At 38.6% G+C, this 16,923-nt stretch overlaps 1 non-coding gene across 1 annotated transcript; it reads right to left on the bottom strand.

Annotated features, from left to right (window-relative positions):
* Positions 1–784: 784 nt before the first annotated feature.
* Positions 785–857, bottom strand: TRNAK-CUU (transfer RNA lysine (anticodon CUU)). Its single transcript has one exon. It is a non-coding gene; the product is annotated as a tRNA-Lys (tRNA).
* Between the last annotated feature and the right edge of the window lie 16,066 nt (positions 858–16,923).

The raw sequence follows: 16,923 nt of genomic DNA, 5'->3' as shown, positions 1-16,923 counted from the left end.
TTTGTTTTTACATTTTGTTCTGTGGAGAATAATTAAATAATTCACATCACTGAATTGGCAGTGATGTCATCTACTGATGGCAAGCTGAAATGTTTGCCCCCTCTTGCCAGCTTAGCTGACTTCATATTTCATCTTGACCTATGTCCTGGTTTGGCCTAAACCAGGCCGATTTTCCTTTCAGTGATTTTTCCTTTCAGCTAAGTCTCCTCTAAGTAACTGCACTTTCTGAAACTAACTGCATGTTTTGCAGACAGTGTCTGCTTCCAGGACTGATAACGCTCGAAGTTTGTAGTTATCACTGAGGCACCGGTAGGGATGTTGTGCAGAAAGGCTCTTGCTGTACTTATTCTTTAGAGAAATCAAGGTTACTGCTGAATTCCTCACTGCTTACGAGTGAAGAGCCGAAGGGGGGTCGCAGCTGCAGGGGGGAGCAGACAGGGCAGGTGACCCAAAATTGACCAACGAGGGTATTCCATCCCATACACGTCATTCTCAGTATAAAGCGGGGGGATCACGAGGGTCTCGCTCTCTTTCTGCTATGGCCGGTGTCCAAGGAGGACTCCGTCTGTTTTCCTGCTGCCCCCGATCCTGATCCGTGCATCCGTGAATCCAGCTCTCGACCGTCGCTAGGCCCAGCCTGGGCCTTCCCGGAGCCTGCCCTGCAGTGCCGGTGGTGACGTGGCTGACTTCAGGGGAGCTCAATCTTGGTTTTGTATATATATTTGTATATATTTGATTATTTCTATTATTGTTATTATACTCTTTTTCATGACAGATTTATTGGCGCCCAACGTGGGGCTCGAACCCACGACCCTGAGATTAAGAGTCTCATGCTCTACCGACTGAGCTAGCCGAGCCCCACGGGCTAGCCGGGCTGGTCCGAAGGCAGTGGGGTATCTCAATTGATTGTTCACAGTCAGTTACAGATTGATCTCCTCGTTCTCTCTTTCCCCCCTTCCCACTACTGCACTTGACTAGTCTTTCCAATAAATCTGTCACGGTTTAAAGCTGGGCCGGCTATTAAACCTGCGGCAGATGCTCTCTGTTATCCCCCCCCCACCCCCCAGAGGGAAAGGGAAAGGGAAAAGGGAGAGAGACTTCTGTGTTGGAAAGTTAAAACAGTTTTAATAAACTATAATAATGAAAAAGAGTATAATAACAATAATAGAAATAATCAAATATATACAAATATATATACAAAACCAAGATTGAGCTCCCCTGAAGTCAGCCACGTCACCACCGGCACTGCAGGGCAGGCTCCGGGAAGGCCCAGGCTGGGCCTAGCGACGGTCGAGAGCTGGATTCAGGGATGCACGGATCGGGATCGGGGGCAGCAGGAAAACAGACGGAGTCCTCCTTGGACACCGGCCATAGCAGAAAGAGCGAGACCCTCGTGATCCCCCCCGCTTTATACTGAGAATGACGTGTGTGGGATGGAATACCCTCGTTGGTCAATTTTGGGTCACCTGCCCTGTCTGCTCCCCCCTGCAGCTGCGACCCCCCTTCGGCTCTTCACTCGTAAGCAGTGAGGAATTCAGCAGTGACCTTGGTTTCTCTAAGACTAAGTACAGCAAGAGCCTTTCTGCACAACATCCCTACCGGTGCCTCAGTGATAACTACAAACTTCGAGCGTTATCAGTCCTGGAAGCAGACACTGTCTGCAAAAACATGCAGTTAGTTTCAGAAAGTGCAGTTACTTAGAGGAGACTTAGCTGAAAGGAAAAATCACTGAAAGGAAAATCGGCCTGGTTTAGGCCAAACCAGGACAACCTATTATGGTTGTGACAGGAAATTGAGGCAGTGAGATTGCTAAAACCTTGTCATATGTAATTGTAGATACTAGAGGTTATTGCAACCATAAATTTGGCACAAACACCAGACTGTTAACTCAGGAAACATGCTTGGTCAGAAAACTTACCTGCTGGTTAAAAACCCCACAGATTACCAACTCATTCAAGTGCTCCAGGCTACATGCAGTCAGTGGAGAATATTTAAACTAGTAAGAGAAATCAAGTAAAAGAAGCGTGGCAGACAATGAACCAGGCAAAAACCACTTAACTGAAATCCAGGGAGTTTCTGAAGGGTGGTTAATGATAAAAAAGATGGGATGCATTATTTAGACAAAACGTGTCCCACGGGAACTACTCAGGAGGCAATAAAGAGAGCTCTCAGGCAACATAGTCGGAATCTTGTCTCTCATTTGTCCCTTAAATGCTGGAGGTCCAAACGGAAAAACTCTCAAGTTAAGAAATTTGACATAAGAAGCATAAGAAAATTGACAATACATGGCATTTGCAATGGTATGTACAGTCATCCACCTCTAATCTACTTCTTCAAACAAACTCTACTTGGTAATGACCAGCAGGGCTGCCTGGTGCCCACTGAGTGAACTTTGAGAAATAATATTTCGTTTCCTTGCGAGTGGTCAGGTGCCCCATTTCCAGATAAACAGTCCCAACAGCAAGGTCCTTAGCAGCAGCAAAACCACAAAGGGTTGAAGGGAGCAGAGTCTCCCTGGTGACGTATACATCTGCCCCGGAACGAGCACTGATGGCTGAGTGCCTACCAGCACTTCCCACAACATGCTCTTCTGAAGGCAAACAGGGAATGACAGTTTACCAGAGTTTTACAACACAACACCTCTCTGAAGCCCTAATTCAGGAAAAGACAATCTTCTTGTAAAGATATTAAAAAATCATCTTTTTGCCTTTGCTTGCACACCTTTGCCCTGACCAGAACTCTCGGTTGGAAAGAAGCATCTCGTGTGTTAATCAACACCCTTTCACCAAAGTAAAACCTGGCAAGTGTTGCTTCTTATCTTATTAAGCCACAAACCCTGTTTAGTCTTGCTCCAGTATTGTCTTATCTATGAGCAGCTAAATTTCTACCAGGTTGGCTCAACTAACCAACTTATGTTGTCGTGACTTCGACATTTCAAAAAAATTGTTACACAATCAGTGCAGAAATAAAAACACTCGAGCAGCTGAAAGAGTAGAGTGGAATAAGAAGTGCTACAAAACAGAACAGATTTAGGAATAATGAGGTCACCTCACACCTCAACACACATGAAGTTATTCTGTTCACTCAAATAACTTCACGTTCTGTAATAGTCACAGCACAAAATACCACACCATTTTAAAGAGACAGAAGCATTTTCAATACTCTGGCCGTTTAGAAAAAATAAACACGGACCAATACCATCATGTGTTACCCTTCCAGCTTTCTCCTGGCTTTATAGATGAAGACAGGATTAAGGAGGGAGAAAAGTGTTCCCTCCCTTCTCACTCCCTGCAAGTGAGATAACCCCTAATCTCCAGAGCATACAGCAGTTGTGGCATTTACAGTGCTTCAGAAGCATCTTGTGCCTGCCCCAGCACTCAAATGCTGCTGTGGTGACAGCACAGAATCTCCTTCTCACCAGATATTTTGGCTTTTCAGCCCTTCTTATTCCAGGTACCTGCAGTTTCTTCTTTATTTAGCAAGGGAGAGATACAGTATTAGCTTCCCACCAAACTGTCAGTGCTGCATGGTCTGGCAGTGCCGGTGTTAGGAGCCCCCTGGGAGCGCAGAGGAGGAGAGGATTTGTGTGAGGCAGGAAGGCGAGGAGGTAGATGTTCAGGTGACCAAAGATGAATGAACAACTGATGAGAGCACAAGATTAAACCAGGCTGAATCTTCATTGGACTGGTAACATCTGTGCAGTCAAGAGCTGGGTTTGTTTTGTTTGTTTTTAAAAAGACCCCAGAGACCTTGCTTTTCTGAGAGAAAGAAGTGCAGCAGTCAATATCTAAGAAAATAAAGTTCTAGATGTCAAAATCACTCAAAAAGCATGACTACCTACTGAGCTAAAACATGATATTGCTATCCCTAAAAGGGAATTGGTATCTAAGCAGATACAGATTGGAATCACTGACTCATCCACCCTGGGCCTTTAAGGCAAACTGATGAGAATGAAGAGCTGACAGAAGGAAAAGAAAGGGGAGGAAAATAAGGAGGAGGCAGAGGGGATTTAAACAAGATTAGCTACATGTGAATCCTAAATAAAGATTAAAATCACTGCCTCGTGGATTTGGGGCTTTCTGAAGTCAAGGCCATGAAATTAGAAGAAAACTGGCAGTTCATGAGCTTGTATGATGACTTTTCTGGGGGCAACTTTCAGCACTATTTTAACTTCTAAGACCTACCATTGCACAGCTCTTCCAAGCTTCTTAAAACCATAAGGAGAAATTGCATCTAAAGGGAAAGGCATCTAAAAATCCCCACACCCATTCTGTAGTTAGCTCAACCATCTATTTTAATACAAACAACAAAGTCTTTCCCCCAAAAGATCTTTCTACTATTTATATACCCTGCTGCCATCAACAAAGTCAAGCACTCATAAAAAAGGTCAATAGCCTGGGTCTGTTCTGTTGCACTAATATGAGAAACACTATTGGTGGAATGATCTTGGATCATCTTGCTTGCCTTTTACTTAGATGATATAGATTACAAATCTTGTTCTGTTAATTCTAAAATTTCTGGGCCAGTTTCCTTGGAAAGGTTCTAGTTTCCATGAGAGCAGCTGGGATCATGACTAGGGAAAGTAAGTAAGATGTCTTCAGCCTATTTAATAACACTTCAGCAGAAGTAAAATATACTGATGGTATTGTTTTCACTAATGATGTACGCAACTAAGACACCAAAACCCCAACTGAGGAAGTCAGTTTAATTTATCCTGAAGCAACTTCCTGAACTGGAACTTGAAAGAATTGTTTTCCTTATGATCTAGTTCTCCATAATTTCTTTCCACCACTGGAGATTTCCTTATGGCAGCTTTCTTTTTATAGCTTAACAGAGGAAATCCCATAAGTTTGGGAATAGAAATGATTATATTTTGAATCCTTAAAGATAGTTTTGTCTTTCAGTACTAAACTTTGTTGATTTTTGCTGCGAGACTATAGAAGAATGAAAAGAGTAGGGTTGTTTAGGAGGCACTAAGTGTTTTCTAGGACAAAATGTTGCCAGAGAAGGTTTAGATTCAATATCAGGAAAAGTTTCTCAATAAAGTATATTAAACAACTGGAGACAGACATGAAGTGCAAGAACATTCACCTTACAAAGTACTCAGAAAGATAATGAAATGAACAGTCCTACACTTAAAAGAGGAAAGACAAAATCGACTGAACATAGTGTTGCTTCTTAGAGCCAATTTCTAAGACTATTTCATTCGTGGAGTACTAGAATTAAGCTGAACATCGCTACAGCTTGAAATAGCGTGAAAAAGAAAATAAGTAAGGGAAGCAAGAGAAAAAACACTAAATCGTATCCTGCTCTAAAAAACTGTAACATAGACTTGCTATACAAATACTTGGAACTTGCTAGCCCAAGCGATCAAATATGCTCCAGACCATGTAAGAAAGATACTGGGAGACCCATCTGTAGTAAGAAGAAGCTGCAAGACCAGCCTGGTCAACTCTACAATTTTCAGACACAGGCATAAGCAGTTTCCTTGCAGTAATTTATGAGGAAGGAAGAGGCTTCCTCTGTAAATAAGATGAAAATGTGTTCTGCCTCTTTAATTTACAACCAAAAAAACCAGTTTATTTTTACAGTACCTGAATCATCAATACCCAGTACCTCAGAGTGAATATTTTGGTTAGTATCCCTTTCGGCTGCAGACATGTTTTTTGGTGGGGTTTTTTTTGTTTGGTTGGGTTTTTTTTCAAATGTTACTGAAACAAGAAGTATAGCACAACACATTTATATAACCACTGAGATTTTGCAATCATCAAACACAAGTTTAAGATTTCCATATTTTTAAATCACTGTTCTTGCAGTAAAATATCTTACATTTTAGGCTTCTTTGGAACTATCCAGTAGCAGTATTGTGAGGGTAAAAGAGTCGTTACATTATGAAATCTTTACTACGTGAAAATCATAGCTGTGCTTCATAACAAAGTGCAGCAGCACCAGTAAGTAACACCTCGCAGAGCCCTGTAATAAGAAAGTCACATTGTGCAGAACATGTTTTCTGTCTTACTGTCTGTATTCGTTCCTCTGATTACTAATGGAAACAACTAATAGTATTATATATTTATATAATGAATATTTTAAATAATATTTGCAGTATTTCTATTTAACACAATAAACAAATAGAGATATAATATAATATAATATAATATAATATAATATAATATAATATACAGTATTATAGTATAAAGCACTGTATTGGCTACATGCTGTAGAAGCACAAAGAAACTTTTTTAGAGAAAATTATCTTCTTTCAATTATATTCTCTGGTTGCATGTTTTCCATACTTTGTTTCACCAAGGAGTAAACAACCACATTAACAGGCTCAATAAAAGACACTCCTGTGTAACACAGGCAGTAAAAGTATTATAATGGCACATTATATCTTCCAGATCTAAGATAGCCATTAAAAATTATAGCATTTGTCCTTCTGTAAAACATATAGGCAGATTAAACAACAGCTTAAAAGGCCTTGGAGATTTTTTTAGTGAAACTCACATATAGGTTAAATATTTTTAATACGTTTCTTCATCTCCAGAACCATTATTTATGGGGGAAGAAGTCTTACTTTTAGACATTAACATATGTAATATGGAAAAAGAGTAAGATACAAAACTGCACTGTATGACATTGTTTTATCCTGAGTTATATCAAGAAAAATTAGCAACCTCAGCAGGACCCTGCAGTGGCAAACATTATCCAACCATGACAGAAAATTTCAGTTCCCCTTTCTACTCAGTGATAAAGATGATGGAGCTGAAGGACCTTGTCTTGAAGACACCTCTACCTACTGCCTGTTCAGGACACTGCAGATCTCCAGGAAGATCAGGGAGTGGAGTGAAACATGAAGTAAAAATAGCAAAGTATGCATGGGCAGATTTTAAAAGCTGTGTAAGTCTCTGTGCTGCATTTCAGCTGAGAGATTCATTCAGATGGAGGGAAGGAAGGCCACAGGGAATTTCAAATCTTTGAGTACAGAGCAGATAGTCAGTCCATTGCCAGTACTGAATTTAACATGCTGTATCATAATTAGCTCTGATATCTACATGGGTGTCTTTTCCTTTTAGAATTTCCCAGAGAGCTTTACCTCTCTCTCTCCTAGTCATCCACTAAAGCCCAGGGCTGTAGTGAACTTCCAGCTCAAGGAAGCACTAAATCATATTAAAATTAAGCATGTGATTAGCTTTTCCTGTATTAGGGCTTCTAAGATTATTTAGCCACTGCTGGACACTTAAGGAAGGACATCACCAACAAACACAAACAACACTTTAGCAAAGTCAGATCAGGATTTGAGTCAGTTTTTGCCTGTCCCAAACCTACAAACTTGAATTCCTGAGTACTCTTAAGATGCAAATTTGAACTTTAAAACTCTAATATAGGGACAGCAATACAAAAATATCTATAGAGAATCCTTCCATTGTCCCGGTTCTAAAAGTACTAGAGGAAGCATAAATCACATTTTGCCCTCAGATAATTTTGCCTATAGTACTCTTAATTGATATTCTCTCAGAATTCAGCATAGAAGAAATCAAAAGAATGTAACCTACAGATTAACTAAACGTGGATTAATTGCATACACTCCTGTCATCACCAGCACCACAAAAATAAAAATCCAAACAGAAACTGATCTAAATTTTGCAAACATGGCTCCTGGCCTTGTGAAAAAAATTAACTTGACATAAGAAATTTTGAACACATTGAAAGAACTCAAGAACCAGTCAAGCTTCACCATTTGGGGCCCATTTTGAGATATAAGCTGCTCCAAAATACTTCTGGTGAGCATGAAAATCTTGCTTGGAACTATTGAATCTAACTAGGAACAAAAACCTCAATTCCAGTTATAACTTGGTAGTTAAAATAAAGAAACATATTTAATTAGAACCAAGCAATACTACTTCAATCAAATCATTTCACAAAAAAATAGCTCTTATATTATCTTATTAGCTATTATATCTTATTAGCTATTATATTAATTTTTCTAAAATCTGTATTAAGTACGAAGCCCCAAAAACATATAGGCATCTAGAGACTGAATGTAAGTACTCCTCTGATTTTAACATAGATATACCATCCAGCTTATCCAAGGTAAGTAAAAGCAGAAATAAACTATTCTTACAAAATTATCAAGACAAGTTTTTGCATACTGGGTAGCTTCCTGGGGAAACAGAGCAGATGTGAAAGTTAACTAGTGAAGTTATACATTGAGAGGCTTAAGGAACATGAAAAATGTGACATGGAAACTTGTTTCATTCATTTGTTGTTTTATTTATAGTTGTCTTACCATTATTTCAAAGCACGGTGATCAAGAATAACACTGTTCATCACCATGACAGTATTACCTTTCAGAGGAAATTTCTGTACAGGAGCTTGTGCCATTCACTTCACTCTCTCCAGGCACTCTTGGAGATCCCAAAATTGTCAGGTGTAGCTTCCACATTATAACTGATCTATTTACTGCCCTCCTGCTTCCCTGACAGTAATAATAAAAAACTCCCAGCCCTCCTAACTTCCAAAAGCTTACAGGTTGCCAACCTGGTAGATATTAGGCATGGATCTCACAACTGTTAGAAAGATGAGGACTAAATACCTGTACTCACAAGCTGGTAGCCTCCAATTCCCTTTAAGTTGGCCACAGAGAGAAAATATACACAATCAGTAGATTCCCCAAATAATATGTGAAAGAAGTATTTTATAGTTACAACTTAGTTTTCAGATCATCAAAATCTTTAGTTTTTCCTGTGCAAGTCCTGTAATTCTTGCCCTACCATGATCAGCAGATGGCTTTAACCACCCAAGTTTTCAACTCCTGCTGCAACGTTCTGTGCAGTTCTGCAGACAGTGTGATATTCTGAACTAATTAGTTAATTGCATATCAGAAAATACTTTCCATGAAACTGTGAACATAATTTCAGATTGCTGCGATTCGCCGGTCATCTTCTCAGTTGTTCTTCCTCAGTCATGAAGGAGACAAAGAAGTTGGTTCTAAGTGGAACACACGTTGGGGAGGGCCATGCAGTGGGCAGACATGGCTGGAGTAGGCACAGCTGAGTTTTCTAGGTGGTTTTCCCACATGGTGTGGGCATGGAACTACCCAGCTGAGCTCTAGAGCGCATTACCCCAGGTCCCAGCCCTGCATGGACAGAGGCACCGAGTGAGTAAACCACAGATTAAACGAGCAGCTTTCTCTGGTGCATGGGGTCACTTCTGCACTGGGCTAGAATGAGGACATGACATTGTTCTGCAAGAAAGCAAGCTAAGGCTGAGTTGCAGAAGAGCATGAAATCAGAGTCCATTTACAGCGAAAGACTTCCTGGCTGGTTTTGTGATATTAAGTTTGAGAAGACAACCAATTCATTCACATTAATAATATGTAGAGGGTTCACAAATCGAGGGACTTTTCACATTGAGACTTATTCTAATTATCACTAAAATTTATTGCAACTATAACACACAAAAAAGTGTAGAAATCTGGAAAATGAATCATGAACAAATGCTACAACATAATGATGACTAAACCAAGGTCTCTCTCTTCTTGGTAGGAGCTCTTCATTAAAATAAGGAAATAGATTATTTGCATAGCTTGTTATTGCATAGTGACTCATTTCATAAAATCCTTGCAGTTTGTACTTCCACTAAAGTGACTGAAAGAACACAATCAAATATACCCATAGTCATCAGTTACTGTAAGAAAGAAACCTGCATTGGGTAAACATAAAGAACAAGAGAGGCAAAAGAAGGAAAACAAGAAATTAATGGAACAGAGCAGGAAAAACAGCTTTATATGATGCAAATGAAATCAGAAACCTTAACAGAATATAAAATAACAAAGGTTTTCCTGTTCTTCTGCTTTTTTGAAGAATGAAAACAAAAAGTATGCCTTAAAGGAAAACTGAAGCCTCTGGAGAAGCAGGATAGGGTCACCAATAAATATGAATCTGAAGCTGTAAGCATTTTAACCTAGAAAATATGAAATGGTAGAATGAGCTAGAAAAATATGTATGTATTAGAAAAAATAAAATATTAGACTTCAGTAAAGTTGTTCAAAATTTGACTAACACAACATTTACAAATTATTTGCAACAAAGAGAATCTTATAGATAAAGCCAGATCTCTACTCATAGTACAAATTATTTCCCATTAAAGTTTTAGTCACGTTTTCTGCAGCAAAAAGCAGAATACTCTAACAACAGGATATGGAGGTGCGTTATGAAAAAACACTGGTATAAATAGGAAAATAAACAGCTTTAATTCTCCTGGAAGAAAAATAATATGCAAATACTATACAGAAATATATGTCTTGCATACTTTATTTATGAAATTCATATTAGCCAATCTGGAGAAGATATTGCAACTGACCACTCTGATAGACTGCTCTTTGAATATTTGTATTTCAAGCCAATGGGTATTCTATTTTACTTGGCAAAGTAAAAAATGTGCTATTTGAAAACTGCCACATTCCATGCAAAAATGAAGTCTGTTAAAAGGAAACAGAAGATAGCTCAGAATCTATAATCCTTACACACAAGTGTCATGGAAACATGAGGTTGAGAGAGCAGGTGGGAAGTATCCTGCATTCACAGAGCACTGTCCATTGGTGGCAGCACACTTTTTGTCTTCCTGCTTTAAAAAAATAAGAACATATCCTACCCATAATACATTAACAGACAACATCTCACAAATTGGTATTTCAAAAACACCCGTGTACTTTCAGCTGAGGTGTAGTAGGTTTTTGTGATAGAAAAACATCCTCATGACTACGCTCACCTCAAGAAAATAGAACCTTTTTTTCTTAACAACATGGCAATGCATTCCAGCTGATCATTTCAGAAGAGTTGTGAATATCTACCTGTCATTCATTCTCTTGCCACATAACACACCAGTCAAACGTACATTTGGCAAGACAGTCACAAGTAAGGGAGGATGTTTAGGTAATTGTCTGTTAATTTACAGGGTGATATTGGTTAGGCAGGACAGGTGCTCTAAACCACGTAAATAACTTTGAGTAACAGAACCATATCGTTCTGTGTAAAAGCAAAGACATCATTTCTACGTTAGATAGACACTGAACCCAGTTTTATAGAAATGCAGTGTAGAGTAGGGTATTCGCAGATGAAGTCATTGACGAACTCGTTTGCCCTGGGACCACATTCTAGAATGGGGCTCTAGAAAGAAATTACTACCTATCATTTGCAATTCCAACATTCCTCCCAGGCCAAAAAAAAAAAAAATGCTGCTGTCATTCGACTTTCAGAGGAAACATGCACAATACAGTATGCTTTAACTGTTCTCAGTTTCTTCCAATAATTGTTAGAACTGAAGCGTCTAAAGAAGTCGAGTTGTAAATATTTTACAAATAACCAATCAATCCAAAACCTGGCAGAAAGGAAAACAGTGCAGATCTGTTCTGATAAAAGCCTAAATGCAAGACTATTACTTAGCACTAATTCCCAGCGGCAGCATTCTACAAACACTCTGTATATCTGTCTTGGCAAAACAAGAGTTGCTTGGTAGACTAGAGACTACATAAATCTTTGCATGACTAAGAATAACTGCAGTGGCTGAAATGAAAGAAAATATTTACTGTTATGTGCAGTACTTGTTTTCTTTTTTTCCAAAACATACACAAAAGCTACGTAAAAAATAGTTCTAACTACAGTAACACATACATTACATTCTTCCTTTAATATGAAAAAGCACTTCTTTCTGTTTATAAGTTAGAACACGTAGGTTAAAATAAGTACTTTAGTATTCAATTATTATCTACATTTTGACTTCTGCCTTCAACTTAATGAATTGTTAAACGAAGACATCACTTACATCCTTGCTAAAGGATCAGCAGAAATACATTTCCTTACCTTTTTTTAAGATGCGGTGTGGTATTCTCTACTTTCACACAGTCTTGCTTTCTCTCTGAAATGAGGATTTTTCTTTGATATAAGTGATCAGAAATCAGGATACGCTGCTAGGGACCAGTGATTAGCATTCTTCTCGCAGACTGCCTAGGCATAAGGGGGAAAGAAAGAATTTTAGTTCACCTTTTCTAGGCCAGCCTAAGAGTGTTTTTATGTTTTCCCTCTTTTGAGGGGTGCTTATAAGCCGAGCAGTCGCTGTCTGCCACATCTCTTGTAAATGGTTTGAGATGTTTGCAATCTAAAAAAAAAAGAAAGAAAGGACATTGCAACCTGAGAAATTTTCATTAGCTTTGGATTTCCCTCTGAGACTTTCATACAAAATGGTCTTTCTTTACTCTTTCTAACTAGTGAAATAGCTACACTTTCTTATTTTTCCTTCCAAACAGCCACATCCTGCAGTTCTAAATCAATTATATGTCAAGAAAAATATGTCACTGTTTTTACTGTAGTTTTGGCTGAAATAAAAATGCAGTGTTAGACTCTAGTTTCTCAAAAGGATAAACTAACAACTTCTAAAAATTAAAAGACAGTTTATGATAACTTTTATTTTCCTTCAACTAGAGCATAGAAAAATGAGTTTTAACTATTTTTCTGTCAAAAAAGGATGAAATTACTTTTTTAATAAAAAAAAAACTTTTCTCATTACAAAAAATTCAAATTATAGTAATAGACCTGCAAAGTAGGAAAAATTTAAAACAGGTGAAAACAACTTGTAATTGCACAGAACAACTGAATTAGCATTTTAACCAATTTTTCTTCTGTTTTCACTAGTTTTATATTGAAAAATTTGAAACTAATTTTGCCATTTTGAACAAAACCATGATGTAAAAGTTTCCTCAAAAGTTTTGGACTCTTATTGGGGATTGTTATACTTCATTTTGCATATAACTAAAAGTAACTATCAGACAGGGATTTTGTAGCAACTATCCTATTCCAACACTCTAAGAGTTATTAAGTAGTATTTGCTATATTCATTCATCTTTATGTCCTCAGGCAGCTACAAAAAAGAGTATTTTGTTGGAACAATGTAATTAGGGTATCGGCAAAATCATGCTCCATTTGACAAGACAAGCATAAGTGCATTGTCTGAGCACTGGCAATCAAACAGAACAGCTGGCAAGCATTAAATTGTGGGGTTATTAGCCCCAATATTCATCTACTGCTAAAGTTCATGGGCTAAGTGTTGGCTGCCAGGACAGATAATCTAAATCAGCGCTGATGCTAGCAACACATCTGGGAGAAGGCAAAGTTCCGTTTAAGCTGAGACACGACACATTAGCACTCACTTCACTCTGCACCACTCGTAAACATTCAGGATGTCTTAGGTGTGAATGAAATATAAAAAAAGCAGTATGAAAACATCCTGAGCTTGTCAGGCCAAATTTAAAAAAAAAAAAAAAAGGTACTCCTAATGCCTATGACATTAGGCATAGGTCTCAAACAACTAGTACATGTGTGGAACTGGGAAATTCAGATGTTAAAAAATCTCATGTACACACATCCAACCTCAAATCTAATTTTCACACGTAGACTCAGCCCCTCTTGTTTACGGGCACAAGATGCAGTACTGAAAATAGCATGTGCAATGGTTTGAACATGGAAGTTTGTGGCCTGTAACAGGATGCCAGGTCAAGTTGTTTTAGTAAAATAGGCAAGAATGTATTTGCTTTTTCACCAAAGAGCACCTCCAGTAATCAATTATCAGTGCAAAGTTCTCTGTTAGCTTATATCTGCAAATCCTGCATGCAACCAAAAGCCGTTTCCAGCACAGTCACTGTGACAGTCCTTACCCCTGCAGACATCGTGTTGTTAGCTGGCAGAGCGAAGAAGAACATATCCAGTGGGACATGTCTGCTAATTTCACATGTTCCCTGCCCTTCCTGCACCTGACTGACCTATGCTAATGGTTGTGGCACAGCAGGCACCACGAGTTCAATGCACCTACAATAAAGAGCCTGCTGTAACCAAGAGACTTCAGGTCTGTCACCTTGCGTGCATCCCAAGGGGAGCAGTACATATACCGGTGGCTCCCATTATGGAGAGTCAATTTTCATTCTGCTGGTTAAGGTTTTGAAGCAAGTGAGCAATGGACCAACCTCTGAATTAGTTTTATTGTTCTTGAAAATCAGAATCTAAGGGCTTTGAAATCCTGGGTATAATACAGACTTCACTGTTTAAGGTGCAAGAAAAAGGAATTTAAAGCACAGTCAGTGTTGACTACTAAGCTCAAGAAGCATACAAGGCAATGCCCTGGCAGTAATAAGCAAACAGAAAAGTTCTTCCTTCTATTTGATAACACTCTTTTTCTTCTCAGGGGAAGAAGTGGAGACAGGTGGATAGAGAAACATTTCAATGAGAAGGAAATCCCTGCAAAGAGGCCAGCATGGAAGATTTGGATCTTGAAAGATTATTTCAGGAAACTATTCTATATTATCCTTTTCCAACACAGTCATAAAATTCAACACAGTATTAGAAATATGTATTTCCAGCATAGAAAGCTAAGCAGACACATGCTCTGCATACACTTAGGGAAAATTACTGTATCCCACAGTAATAAATAGCAGAGAGAAGCAATGGGCCCAGAGCCCATGAAAATCTGACCAGAATGAAAATCAGGAAATAAAAAGTTGCTTCAGTTTCTCAAGATTTTGTTGGAGGACAGAGAGCTCCATACTCTGCATTTTACCTTTTCACAATCTACACTTTACCTCAAGACATAATAATGGTACAAAACTTCAGAACAGAAGAAGGCCATCCCTGAAAATACCTACCCTAATGTTAGAGTTACAAGTGGTAAATTGATCAACTGGTCTATTTTCAGCTTCTCAGACAATAGTTGTTCTTGTACACAGTCCACATGGTTGTTATTTCACCCCACAACACAAGACTAGTAGGCAATTAAGCATGGCAAACCATCAAGTATTTGTCCACTAAAGGACCCTGCTATATCCTTTCCCCCTGTCTGTTAAGTACGTGCTTTTCTAAGAGCATGTTTCAACTTCTTGGGATAGCTGGGTAACACTCCAAAAGGAAAATATTATGTTCAGTATCCCACAGGTAAATATGACCAACATTACTCACAGAATAGTTTTTTCATATGCAAAAAAAGCTTTTGATTTAAAGAAAATAAAAAAGTGTTTCTCATCAGACAGAGAAAGCCAATATCAACAACTCCTGAAAAAAGCAATAGTGTAGAGAGATCTTTCAGTTAAAAGACTGAAAGCTGTGACTCAGTGTTTTATATCACGAGCAAGAACATGATCCTTCTATGAATTGCATGGTTTCTTTAGAACATGGTAGATCATTCTGCACCAGAAACAGTGTTGACACATTTAAAAAATGTGATCCTCAAATTAATTTTAATAACACCTACAATTTAAAGTATTTGATACACATATAAAAATATACAGAATATCAACAAAAGGACTTTTTTTTTTCCAGACTACTTACCTGACAAAAGCCTGCAATGAATTATTAGCCATGAAAAGTAGTACAATTCAGAAAACCACTTTTGGCATTGTCAAGCTTAGGAAAGAAGTTGGTACTACGATTCAAGCTGTTTTGTTCACACATCATAGTACATTTTGATACCAAGGTTCAGGTTTTAAATTATAAACAAAACAAAAAAAAAAACCCAGGCATTTCTTTGTTGGCCACTAATAGTTACTTTTGTACCAGAGACTGAGACGCTTCTGCGTTGCACATCATACAATGTCATCACTTCGGATCATCCTCTCTGACAGTGCATCACATAGTGTCCACAACTGCTCAAAGCTAAGAAAAGAAACGATCTCTGGAGATGGTATTAGATCATATTAGCATTTTATCATGGTGCCAAACTTGAGTTTGACTCCCTAGCCCCTTCAGGGCTGCGTCCTGCACGGAGCACAGTCCCCAGACACACACACACACACACAGACACACACAGACCCAGCTGGTTAAGTTTATTCGAACTTTCGTCCCAAAGTCAGGGGTTTGGACTGCTCAAGTGGAATGAATCTCCTCACTGCAATTACCAGAACTCATTTAGAGAAAAATAATATGCCATCAGATATCATCTGACCTGCCCTTTCCTAGGTTTCTTGCAAGTCACACAGTTTTTAACAAAATGCATAAGAAAAGTATCAGAGATAGATAATTTTATTTCAAAAGGGGCTACCACCATACTAATAAGTGCACCTCTCCTATCCATCCAAATATAGTGAGCAAATCATTTTCTTGCTCCATATGCAGAAAATAATACACAAACATGGTGGGCAAAGTGTGTTCTCCTCAGCCAAAATTAAATTCCTTATATGCTGTTTTGAGAGATAAATAAGAAGCTAAACTTTCAGAACTAGCAATTAAAAGCACTACAAATAACAGAAAATGTAAAAATTATGGTTAGTAAATAATATCTCAAAAAGGAGTGTGTAAATCCTGGGATAAGAGAAGCTTTGGTAACTTAATCTATTATCACTGACATGCATCGTGCCCTAGAACTCTAGGATATCACAAAATGTCATTTAATTCATACAACTTCTAGGTGTCTGAGGGAAAAACAAGCAGTAAAAATGTTCAGCGCTCAGTTTACAATAGTGGTAGATGTAGGAGTGGAGACTCCTCCCAGATCTCCTTACACCGTCATTTTCAGCCGTGCCTTGCAAGGAAACCTCTTCCGAGGTGCAAACCCAAGTAAGAAAAGTAAGACGACCCAAAAACCTGAAAAAGATCTGAGCTGACTATCAGCAGTGTTCCACAAGCCTGTACTTCTGAACAACACCTGCAAGGGCATGTAACAAGAAAGATAGATATAAAGAGTGTAAAGAAGACAGAGCCGGGCTCTTCTCAGTGACACTAAGTGGCAGGACAAGGAGCAATGGGCACAGACTGAAACACAGGAGGTTCCCTCTGAACATCAGGAAATACATTTTTACTGTGTGGGTGACCAAGCATGGGCACAGGTTGCCCAAGGAGGTTGTGGAGTCTCCATGCTCAGAGATATTCAAAACCTGCCTGGACA

This window comes from Nyctibius grandis, chromosome 6, assembly GCF_013368605.1.
Source record: "Nyctibius grandis isolate bNycGra1 chromosome 6, bNycGra1.pri, whole genome shotgun sequence".
NCBI lineage: Eukaryota > Metazoa > Chordata > Aves > Nyctibiiformes > Nyctibiidae > Nyctibius > Nyctibius grandis.
This window is presented reverse-complemented; position numbering and strand designations above follow the sequence as displayed.